The following is an 11,449-nucleotide window of genomic DNA, read 5'->3' as shown; positions in this document are numbered from 1 at the left end:
TATATATATATATATAGGCTATATATATATATATATATATATATATATATATATATATATATATATATATAATATATATATATATATATATATATATATATATATAATGTGTGTGTGTGTGTATTTTGGCAATTACTTGAATAACCTCTGTCATAATCATGTAACATCTGTCTTTTACAAATGTTATTCACTAATTAATCTTTTGCAAATGAATTAAGACAGGAATTTACTCGCAATGAGTATTCGTCATGCTACCGGAATGTCAAAAAAAAAATCTAACAATTCACACATCTCTAACTTCAAGAAATCTAAGTTATGAAGGAAGCTGATCTCCCAAATTTATACATTTTATTAATTTTTATTATTTTTTTATTGTTTTATCTTATTCTGCATCTATATGTAAATAGACAAACCACGTTTTGATGATTACCTCTTCCAATAATAGATTTTGAGATACTCTGTATTTGTGCAGACTGGAGAATGTTTTATTTGAATGCCAAGGACCCTAGAGTACCACGAACCTCTCTAGGATTTACCAAAGTTTCTAGCTAAATAAAAGTTTATTCAAGCTTGGAGAATGACCCGAGATGTTTAGAATACTATTATGATTCTAAGATTATTCTATAATCGGATTTCAAATACTGTACATATAATGTAAATCCAAAACATTGAATATTTCAGCAATTATTTTTTCTTGTGAACCCTGTACATTGAGATTTGAACATGAGCAAGGATCATAAAGTGCCTGCTCTTACATTACGTGCAGTATCTATTAGCACTAAATATTGATTTCAATAAAGAACCTCGAACTATTTAGAATATTGTTGGGGTTTAAAATCAACTGTTTTCTACCATTCATAACGTCAAGCTGCTACCTTAAACTACTATTTACGAGGCTTGGTTTCTGTAGATAACTTTCGTTTCACCCTGTATTTGTGTATGTCTAATAATAGCCGACTAAAACAGCTGGAGCTTGGTATATTATATTGCTTTTACAAAACTCTAAAACCACTTGTATGTACATTTAGGTACATCAGATGCCTTCATATATTTTTTTCATAATATGAGAGTTGGTTTTCTCTATTCGAAGTGCATTTGAAATGTGAAATAACAGATATTCTTTGAATTAAATTTCGTATAAATGTTTATGTATCACCCTGTATTCCAGGTTTACTAGCAAGGATCGTAAAGAGATGTCATTGTATCCCTTCTTTGTTTAAGTTATGGCCTTAAACGAAGCTCTGTTGCATCGCTAACCGAGATTAAAGCTTGAAATAAAGATTTCATGAGAGTTTTCATTTTGTTGAAACCAGCGGGAATAGCCCTGTTACAAAAAAAAAATATGCTTTGAATATTGAAGTCTTAAAAATAGCATTATGCGCCACCCTGTATAGATTACTCTTACATTTTCTTTTAAGCATACATATATATGCGGTAGATGGCGGGACTATCTTCCAAGGACGCTAAAGTATTAGAAATGTGCTTAACTCTTTTTCTTTCTTGTTTTCAGATTCCTTACCTTAAAAGTGACATTAGGACGCACTTTTAGCGAAGACATCGAACGTTAAGTGTGTTAATTACTCTACGTAGTGATTGAGGAAGTATTAAAGATAAGATATTTGTAAAGAGTATATTTAATGTGCATTTATTCTTGTTGGTGTTCGTTACAATTGAATTGGTTTATCACACGTTGTGGAATAATGAGTTAGGACAAGTCAAATATGGCGGGCAGACGGCATGTGCACCAGTGCCACCTAGGGGCGTAAAAGGTAAACAGGGATGTAAACAAACTCGCAAGGGAACTTGGAAGCCTCAGGTACCGGAACTGGTATACTACAGTGATCTTACGAATATTATCTTGATCTATTTGTAAGTAATAGTATAAGACGGTGCATCATTATTATAATCCCAGAGAGGGCATTGTTATATTTATATTGCGGTCTGTGCGCCAGTGCCACCAGTGCCACCTAGAGGCGCAAAAGGTAAACACGGATGTAAACAAACTCGCGAGGGAACTTGGAAGCCTCAGGTACCGGAACTGGTATACTACAATGATCTTACGAATATTATCATGATCTATTTGTAAGTAATAGTATAAGATAGTGTATCATTATTATAAGCCCAGAGAGGGCATTGTTATTTATTATAAGCAGAGAGAGGGCATTGTTATATTTATATTGCGGCTGCATAGCAGCCAGATGACAGCCACACATTTGGATAGGCCAATCGTGGGCACATTTTACAGTTCTCCCAAACCCAATGAGTAATTTTATGCAAGTCTGGCAGTAAATATAAGCACGCATCACAGTGTACATACATAGATAATATATATGACAGTGCATATCCCATATCCAAGCATGCCACAGGAAAGTCATATTTATATGTATATATATGTATGTAACAGGATGGCCCATCACAGGTATGGTAGCCCGTTTTATTTTATAACCATTACGTGTGTGTAATTACACACGGGTATTATTGTCCAGCGTGGTGATGAAAACAGGCCAAACCCCAGACATGAATTATTGTCAAAGGCCTTTGTCCTGCAGTAGGTTAGAAACGATGTTTTTTACATGAATTGTCAGAGGCCTTTGTCCTGCAGTAGATTAGAAACGGTTGTTTTTACGTGAATTGTCAGAGGCCTTTGTCCTGCAGTAGGTTAGGAACGGTTGTTTTTACATGAATTGTCAGAGGCCTTTGTCCTGCAGTAGATTAGAAACAGTTGTTTTTACATGAATTGGCAGAGGCCTTTGTCCTGCAGTAGGTTAGGAACGGTTGTTTTTACATGAATTGTCAGAGGCCTTTGTCCTGCAGTAGATTAGAAACGGTTGTTTTTATATGAATTGTCAGAGGCCTTTGTCCTGCAGTAGATTAGAAACGCATGTTTTTACGTGAATTGTCAGAGGCCTTTGTCATGCAGTAGTTTAGGAACGGTTGTTTTTACATGAATTGTCAGAGGCCTTTGTCCTGCAATAGACTAGACAGTTTTATTTAATATTTTGGTTTTTGAAAATGTGTATCTATTGGTTAGGTTATATTTTATGCCCATGAAAGCCATTTGTCTGTTGTCACCTAATGAGCATTGCTAAGATTTCAAAACTACCAAAAGAGGCTTGTTGTGAGCTCATACCCTCTTAATTGCCAATTTTAATTATAGTTTGTTCATATTAAATGTGTAATGAATTTTCAGTAAATAGCTACTTTCTAAAATAAATTGTGTATAAGCATAACTTTTATGTTAATTCATCTAGTGGCTTAATAATTATTAAATCTTTGCTAATAAGGTGTTCTGGATATTGAGATTTCTGGTAGCATGTTTGGGTATCTTCAAAATTTTGTATAGATTGAAAATATTTGTAGGTTTGAAATTTTCACTTTACATTTATTTTTACTTTCTGTGTACTTGTGGCGGCCGATGGGGTAACGTCCCTGACTGGCGAACGCCAGACTAGGGTTCGAGTCCCGCTCAGACTATATAGTTTCTTTGGTTGCTGCAATCTTGCCATCCTTTTGAGCTAAGGATGGGGGTTTTGGAGAGCCTATAGGTCTATCTGCTGAATCATCAGCAGCTGTTGCCTGGCCCTCCGTGGTCCTAGCTTGGGTGCTGATCACTTGTACATATGGTCACTCGGGGCATTGTCTTGCTTGATAGGGCAATGTCATTGTCCCTTGCCTGTGCCATTCATGAGCGAAAACAGAATAGTAAAATAATTTTAAACATAAGCATAACTTGAATATTGTGAAACTAGTACTAGTATCAAATTCTTTTAACTTTGCAGTCTTAGAATTTTGTATTTTTCTTTCCAGGTAACCAAAGTTTTAAGTTTTAATGAAATTGCTTAATATGTAGTGAGGTTTTCTAGGATTAAGTGTGTAATTAGAAAATACGTGCTTGACTAAGTTAATGCTTTCCTCTGGTTTCTCAGTCGTACATTTTTGAATTGCGCCACTTCTTATTCGAAATTGCATTGGTTCTTCGGTATATCTTCTCCAATTTAAACTGGCTGTTTTAATTAAATGGTTATATCCACCCCAATATATACCACCTGTCTTAGTGCAATTGTGATTATCATTTAGATATGAGGTTAGGTTCTTTTGCTATCGCAAGCAATTTTTTTTGTGGGGGGAGGTGGCAGCCTGAAGTCTCCCTAATGACCTCCCTCAGCCCCCTCCCCCCCATGTGTGCAAGAGGCCGTATCATACCTGACCGAGCCTTGATAATAACCCATAGCCTGAAATAAATCTCAGTCCAAAATATAGTAAATATAAAAGTAGGCTTCATCATTAATTCAGAGCTCGTGTAATCTGGGAAGTTTTTGTTTTCCGGACTTCTCGTTTAATAACTTCCTGTAATATTTCTTACGACGAGTAATTTATCCGCTGAAGAAATTCCTTCCTAATGGAACTTGAATCTTAAAGTTTTGCATCATGAAAATAACTGCCTGTCAAGTGTTAATTGCTGGTAAGGCCGTTATTGTTACTGAATATATAAAGTGGAATATTGGTGAAAGTTTTTGTAATTTGTAAAAAGCTTAATTAAAATGCTGGCACTATAAAGGATATAAATAGTGCATGCAACAAACTGTAGGTCAGGCTACCACACCCCCTGGTTGAATTTCTCGGAAGGTATTAAGGAAAATTGCTTCTGTATTTTGTAGGTTATTGGGAAGGGATCTAGTTATTTCCTATGTATATTTTTCATAATACAGATTCTCATTTCATAATCATGCCTTTTTCGAAGCAGAGAAAAGTGATTTTGTATGTTTTTTATTTTTTGTAGATTTGTAACCTATGAAGATATGCTATTTTTAAATTGGTTTATCCTATTCTTGGTTGTCATTGATGTTGACGGTTGTGAGGTAAATTGTTGTCGATAATTACACAAAATCTCGTCCTCTAGTTTTGATGGGTTATGAGAAGACTAAACATATACTGTAATGATAGGGTTAGGTTACGAAACTATAATAAAAACTACAATCAATTTATATTGTAATATCGATTATGAGGATCAAAGCAGTTTGATAATTGATAGTGGAATGAAAAAGTTTATTATTCTGGTCTATAATTTTTCCCAGAGTAAATGTTAAGGTGATATACAGTAGCCTTTTAAGTTTGTTATAAAATAATAAAATCTGCTATATGAATGTTTTAATGTAGTAATTGTACAATTGGCCAGGTGTTTGGTGGTGTACAAGCTTTAAAATAATTTTTTGAATATTAAACTTAGCCGGTGAATATATAATAGCTGACGTCTCGGACGGCTCGACAGAAAAACACAAAAACTCGCGAGCGATCGCCATGAAGGTTGCGGGTGTGTCCACCAGCGCCAACTATCGGCCAGATACCGCATATACATGTAAACAGCTCCAGTTCTTCTCTGTCGGTCTTGTCGACAAGTTGATTCCATTACTCGCTGTTGACCTGGAGTTTTTCGTCATTCTTGGTGAAGTACTTCTTTTTGGTTTTGAGCTTTCGCAGTGCAGGTGTTTTTATCTTCAATTAAAACTCTTGAACTCTTTTTTGGATAGATTTTATTGTTGATGACTTTGGATTGTTTTTGGATTTTCTTTGACTTTTCAAAATGGCTGACCCTTCTCCAATTCCTAAATTTCGTAAATGTAATGCTAGGGATTGTAACAAACGTCTTCCAAAGGCCTCTTTCAACCCACATACCGTGTGTTCTAATTGCCGGGGTAAAACCTGTCAATTAGGAGATCGGTGTGATGAGTGCGTGGTACTTTCGGAATTCGACTGGCTAGAGTTTGATAAGTATTCTTGTAAGCTAGAGAGAGATAGGGTGAGGAGAAGTTCCTCTAGATCATTAGAATTTTCCTCCTCCCATGCCCCTGAACCTAATCCTTCCCCAGTAGTAGTTGTGCCTGAACCTTCTACTAGCACTCATGAACCATCAATGCGGGATATGTTGCGTGCCATTCAAGCGTTGGGCGAGAGAGTTGAATCTTTGGCTACGGACCGTAATCAACTCATGGCAGATGTAAAAGTGTTAAAGTGTCAGAGTGCCACATTAGAAAATCGTGGGGATAAAGTGATTAGTGCGCAATTTGTTATCAGTGTTACGACCGAGGGTTCGTCTGTTCGTGCTTGTCGTTCGCCTAGTCCGAGACCTCTTGCAAGCTCCCATGCACCAGGGAGAAGTAATGTCATAGGACTTATGGGGACGAGAGGCTTTAACCAACGAACAGACGTTCCCTCTATGGTTTCGGGCGTGTCTTGTCAAGACCGCCCCTACCATAAGACGAGCGAGGCGGTTTTCTCCTCGTCATCTGAAGGCTTCTCGCGTAAGAAACCGTGGAGCAAGGTTTCGAGACCCTTAAAGCGGAAGTCAGTCCCTTCAGGACAGGTCCAGCATCCTGGTTGTAGCCATTGGGACAGCTCTGACCCTGTGCAGTCATCGGAAGACTGCTCGCCGCCTAAACAGAAGCGTAACACGGGCTCCGAGAGTCTTAGTTTAGGCAATGTTTTGCAGTCACAGACGTTACCATCGTCTCGACCCGTACCCAATCCCGTTGATCCTAAATGGGTTGTCCTGCAGGATATGCAGAATAAGCTTGCCTCACTTATGGAGGAGTATACTGCTGAGCAGGTTCACGATGATCCTCGCCGTTACGCTGATCGTGATCCTGGCCGTCAGCCGCCCAAACGAGCCTTTGCTCGTCCTGTTGACGTTGACGTTACAAAGTCACGTCAGTCACGTGACTTAGAGCCTCACTCGATGCAGTCCCGTGTTGACTTTCAGCCGCTTGTGGACGTTCAGCCGCTGCCGCATGCTCGTGTTGACGTTCAGGACGTTCGCCAACCAGCTAAGTTGACTTGTTTTGACGTTGAGCGTCAAGCACCGCAGTCAAGAGTTGTTTTAACTGCTCAATCTAGGCAGTCAAGGCAGTCTCGACTTGACGTCGAGCGTCCTCCCGCTCCTGTTGTTGTTGCTAGTCAGTCCGTTAAGCAGTTACATGACGTAGCGTCCTGGACTGCTACTGATGCTCCTTTGCGTGTGGACTCTGCTTGTCAAGCATTGCCACCAAGGCAGGTCTCTCCCTTGCTTGAGACTCATCAGTTGTCGGACGAGGTTCCTTCAGATAAGGACGTTGCTGATCCTCCTCCTAATGATAATCCTTTGGACGTTTTATCTGATGTAGAAGAACCTAAGACTGTACAACCTTCGATGGATTTTAAGAAAATCATGATGATTTTCAAGGATCTTTTCCCAGATCATTTTGTTACTGTTGCTCCTCGTTCGCCTCCGTCTGAGTTTGCGCTAGGCTTAGCTGCTACCAAGCCTGCCTTTACTAAGCTAGTGCTTTCTCACTCTTCTAAGAGGGCTTTACGTCTTCTAGGCGACTGGTTGGTTACCAGGAGGAGTTTGGGGAAGACGGCCTTTGCCTTCCCACCTTTTAAGCTAGCTTCTAGATCGAGCGTCTGGTATGACACGGGAGAAGTTCTCGGCTTGGGAGTCCCTGCCTCTGCCCAGGGTGACATCTCAAGCCTCGTAGACTCTCCCCGTCGCCTGGCCATGAGACGCTCGAAAATTTGTTGGTCCTCCTCGGACCTTGACCATCTCCTTAAAGGCGTATACAGGGCCTTTGAAGTTTTTAACTTTCTAGATTGGTCTCTAGGAGCATTAAGTAGGAAGATCTCGTCTGCTGACCAAGATGTATCCTTACTTATTATGTCTTGTATGGACAAAGCCATCCGCGATGGCTCCAATGAGCTCGCCTCCACCTTTACGTCGGGAGTCTTGAAGAAGAGAGAAACCCTTTGCTCTTTCCTTTCAGCAGGAGTTACTCCCTGTCAAAGATCGGAACTGCTCTTTGCTCCCTTATCGGCTGCCTTGTTTCCACAACAGCTGATTAAGGACATTGCTGCTTCGCTTGTGCAGAAGGACACACATGACCTGATGGCTTCTTCTGCTCGCAAGGGAGCTCCTTCTTCATCCTTTGTTGTGAGACCCAGAATCGAGACTCCTGCGTCTAGGTTTATCCCGCCCTTTCGTGGCAGAGCTCCCAGCAGGGGAGGCTCTCGTGCCGAGGGAAAGAGAGGTAAGAGGAGAGGAGCCAAGTCCTCCCGTGGCAGAGTCTGACTGCCCACGTCCTCAGACAGCGGTAGGGGCCAGAATGAACAACTTCTGGCAGGCCTGGGAGAAGAGGGGTGCAGACCAAGAGTCTGTTCTGTTGCTCAAGGAGGGGTACAAAATACCTTTTGTACGCAGACCTCCTCTAGTAACAGTTCCCATAGACCTCTCTCCCAGGTATCGAGAGGAGTCAAAGAGACAAGCTCTACATCACGAAGTGTCTCTGTTGCTAGAGAAGGGAGCGGTGGTGAAAGTCTCGGACCTTCAATCACCGGGGTTTTACAACCGTCTCTTCCTAGTCCCAAAGCATACAGGAGGTTGGAGGCCAGTGCTAGACGTCAGTGCGCTCAACGTTTTTGTTACGAAAACACAATTTACGATGGGGACCACGAAGTCCGTCTTAGCAGCGGTCAGAGAGGGAGACTGGATGGTCTCTCTCGACCTGCGAGATGCGTACTTCCACATTCCTATACACCCGGACTCCCAACCGTTTCTGAGGTTTGTTTACAGGAATGTGGTGTACCAGTTTCGAGCACTGTGCTTCGGCCTCAGTCCTGCTCCTCTCGTGTTTACGAGGCTCATGAGGAATGTGGCAAAATTCCTTCATTTATCGGGAATTCGAGCCTCCCTGTACTTGGACGACTGGCTTCTCAGAGCATCGTCCAGTCATCGCTGTCTGCAGGATCTACACCGGACGTTGGGTCTGGCAAAGGAGTTGGGACTTTTGGTCAACTTAGAAAAGTCCCAACTGATTCCATCCCAGACGATTCTATATTTGGGGATGGAGATTCGCAGTCTAGTTTTTCGGGCTTTTCCGTCTGCCACCCGAATAGAACAAGCCCTGCTCAAAGTCCGACTCATGCTGAAAAGAGAACGTTGTTCAGTAAGAAGTTGGATGAGTCTCGTAGGGACTCTGTCATCCCTGGAGCAGTTTGTCTCGCTAGGGAGACTTCACCTTCGCCCTCTCCAGTTCCATCTAGACTCTCACTGGAACAAGAGCAAGATTTTAGAGGCTGTATCAATCCCGGTCTCCGAACCAGTAAAAGCATGCCTGAACTGGTGGGACAGCAACATCAGTCTGAGAGAGGGTCTGTCCCTAGCAGTCAAGAACCCAAACCACGTGTTGTTCTCAGACGCGTCGGATTTGGGTTGGGGTGCGACTCTGGACGGTCGGGAATGCTCGGGTCTTTGGACCTCAGTTCAGAAGAGCATGCACATCAACGGCAAGGAGCTATTAGCAGTCCACTTGGCCTTGATGAATTTCGAGAGCATTCTTCGAAACAAAGTGGTAGAGGTCAATTCAGACAACACCACAGCTTTGGCGTACATCTCCAAGCAAGGAGGCACTCACTCCCACACGCTGTACGTGATCGCAAGGGACCTCCTCATATGGTCAAAAAATCGAGGCATCTCCCTGTTGACAAGATTCATCCAGGGGGACTTGAACGTCTTGGCAGACTGTCTCAGTCGGAGAGGTCAGGTGATCCCCACGGAATGGACCCTCCACAAGGACGTGTGCAAGAGTCTTTGGGCGACTTGGGGTCAACCCACCATAGCCCTCTTTGCCACCTCGTTGACCAAAAGGCTCCCAATCTATTGCTCGCCAGTCCCAGATCCAGAGGCGATCCACATAGACGCGTTTCTACTGGACTGGTCTCACCTGGACTTGTATGCATTCCCACCATTCAAGATAGTCAACCAGGTACTGCAGAAGTTCGCCTCTCACGAAGGGACAAGGTTGACGTTGGTTGCTCCCCTCTGGCCCGCGAGAGAGTGGTTCACAGAGGTACTTCAATGGCTGGTAGACATTCCAAGGAGTCTTCCTCTAAGGGTAGATCTCTTACGACAGCCCCACGTAAAGGATCTTCATCAAAGCCTCCCCGCGTCTGACTGCCTTCAGACTATCGAAAGACTCTCAAGAGCTCGAGGCTTTTCAAAGGAGGCAGCCAGAGCGATTGCGAGAGCTAGGAGAGCTTCTACCATCAAAGTATACCAGTCGAAGTGGGAAGTCTTTCGAGACTGGTGCAAGTCAGCATCTGTGTCCTCTTCCAGTACCTCTGTAGCCCAAATCGCAGATTTTCTCTTACATCTGAGAAATGTTCGCTCCCTCTCAGCACCCACTATTAAGGGCTACAGGAGCATGTTGGCTTCGGTCTTTCGACATAGAGGCTTAGATCTTTCCAATAATAAAGATCTCCAAGATCTCCTTAAGTCTTTCGAGACCTAAGGAACGTCGTATGGCAACTCCTGGATGGAACTTAGACGTGGTCCTAAGGTTCCTGATGTCAGACAGGTTTGAGCCATTACATTCAGCCTCCCTGAAGGATCTCACCCTCAAGACACTTTTCTTAGTGTGCTTGGCTTCGGCTAAAAGGGTCGGTGAGATTCATGCCTTCAGTAAGAACATCGGCTTTTCCACAGATAAAGCCACATGTTCACTTCAGCTTGGTTTCCTGGCTAAAAATGAACTGCCTTCTCGTCCTTGGCCTAAGTCATTTGATATACCTTGCCTGTCAGAGATCGTAGGCAACGAACTTGAAAGAGTACTGTGTCCAGTTAGAGCTCTTAAGTTCTACTTAGCTCGTACTAAGTCCTTACGAGGTGGATCTGAGGCCTTATGGTGCTCAGTTAAGAAGCCATCATTACCTATGTCAAAGAATACTTTGTCATATTTTATCAGATTTTTAATCCGAGAGGCTCATTCTCACTTGAGTGAAAAAGACCGTTGCTTGCTTAAGGTTAAGACACACGAAGTAAGAGCTATAGCAACTTCCGTGGCCTTTAAGCAAAATAGATCTCTGCGAAGTATTATGGACGCGACCTTTTGGAGAAGCAAGTCGGTATTCGCGTCATTTTACTTAAAAGATGTCCAGACTCTTTATGAGGACTGCTACACACTGGGTCCATTCGTTGCAGCGAGTGCAGTAGTGGGTGAGGGTTCTACCACTACATTACCCTAATTCCAATATCCTTTTAATCTGTCTCTTGAAATGTTTTTAATCTTGTTTTTGGGTTGTACGGAAGGCTAAGAAGCCTTTCGTATCCTGGTTGATTTGGCGGGTGGTCAAATGTCATTTCTTGAGAGTGCCCAGATTAGGGGTTTGATGAGGTCCTGTTGTTTGGGTTGCCGCCCTTGATACTTCAGCTCCTGGGAGTCTTTCAGCATCCTAAGAGGATGGCTGGGCTTCGTGAGGAAAGCAGACTAACAAGGCAGAGTAATCGTCAAAGTCAGCTTCCTTACCAGGTACCTATATTTATTTGGGTTTTGTTATGATATAACTGTCAAAAACTCTAAGCATATACGCCGTAAACTGTATTAATACTGGTCTCTACCCACCACCATGGGTGTGAATCAGCTAT

The 11,449-nt window shown here is 42.3% G+C and overlaps 1 long non-coding RNA gene across 1 annotated transcript in view; it reads left to right on the top strand.

The window, feature by feature from the left end:
* The first annotated feature begins 1,800 nt into the window (after positions 1 to 1,800).
* LOC137641647 (uncharacterized) overlaps positions 1,801 to 11,449 on the top strand; it is a 31,198-nt gene continuing 21,549 nt past the window's right edge. The window contains exon 1 of the long non-coding RNA XR_011044563.1: positions 1,801 to 1,869. This is a non-coding gene — a long non-coding RNA (uncharacterized lncRNA). The remainder of the gene's footprint in view (positions 1,870 to 11,449) is intronic.

The sequence above is a fragment of the Palaemon carinicauda genome, chromosome 1 (assembly GCF_036898095.1).
Source record: "Palaemon carinicauda isolate YSFRI2023 chromosome 1, ASM3689809v2, whole genome shotgun sequence".
In the NCBI taxonomy this organism is placed as follows: Eukaryota; Metazoa; Arthropoda; class Malacostraca; order Decapoda; family Palaemonidae; genus Palaemon; species Palaemon carinicauda.
Note: the sequence above shows the minus strand (reverse complement) of the source record. Positions and strands in the feature narration are given on the sequence as shown.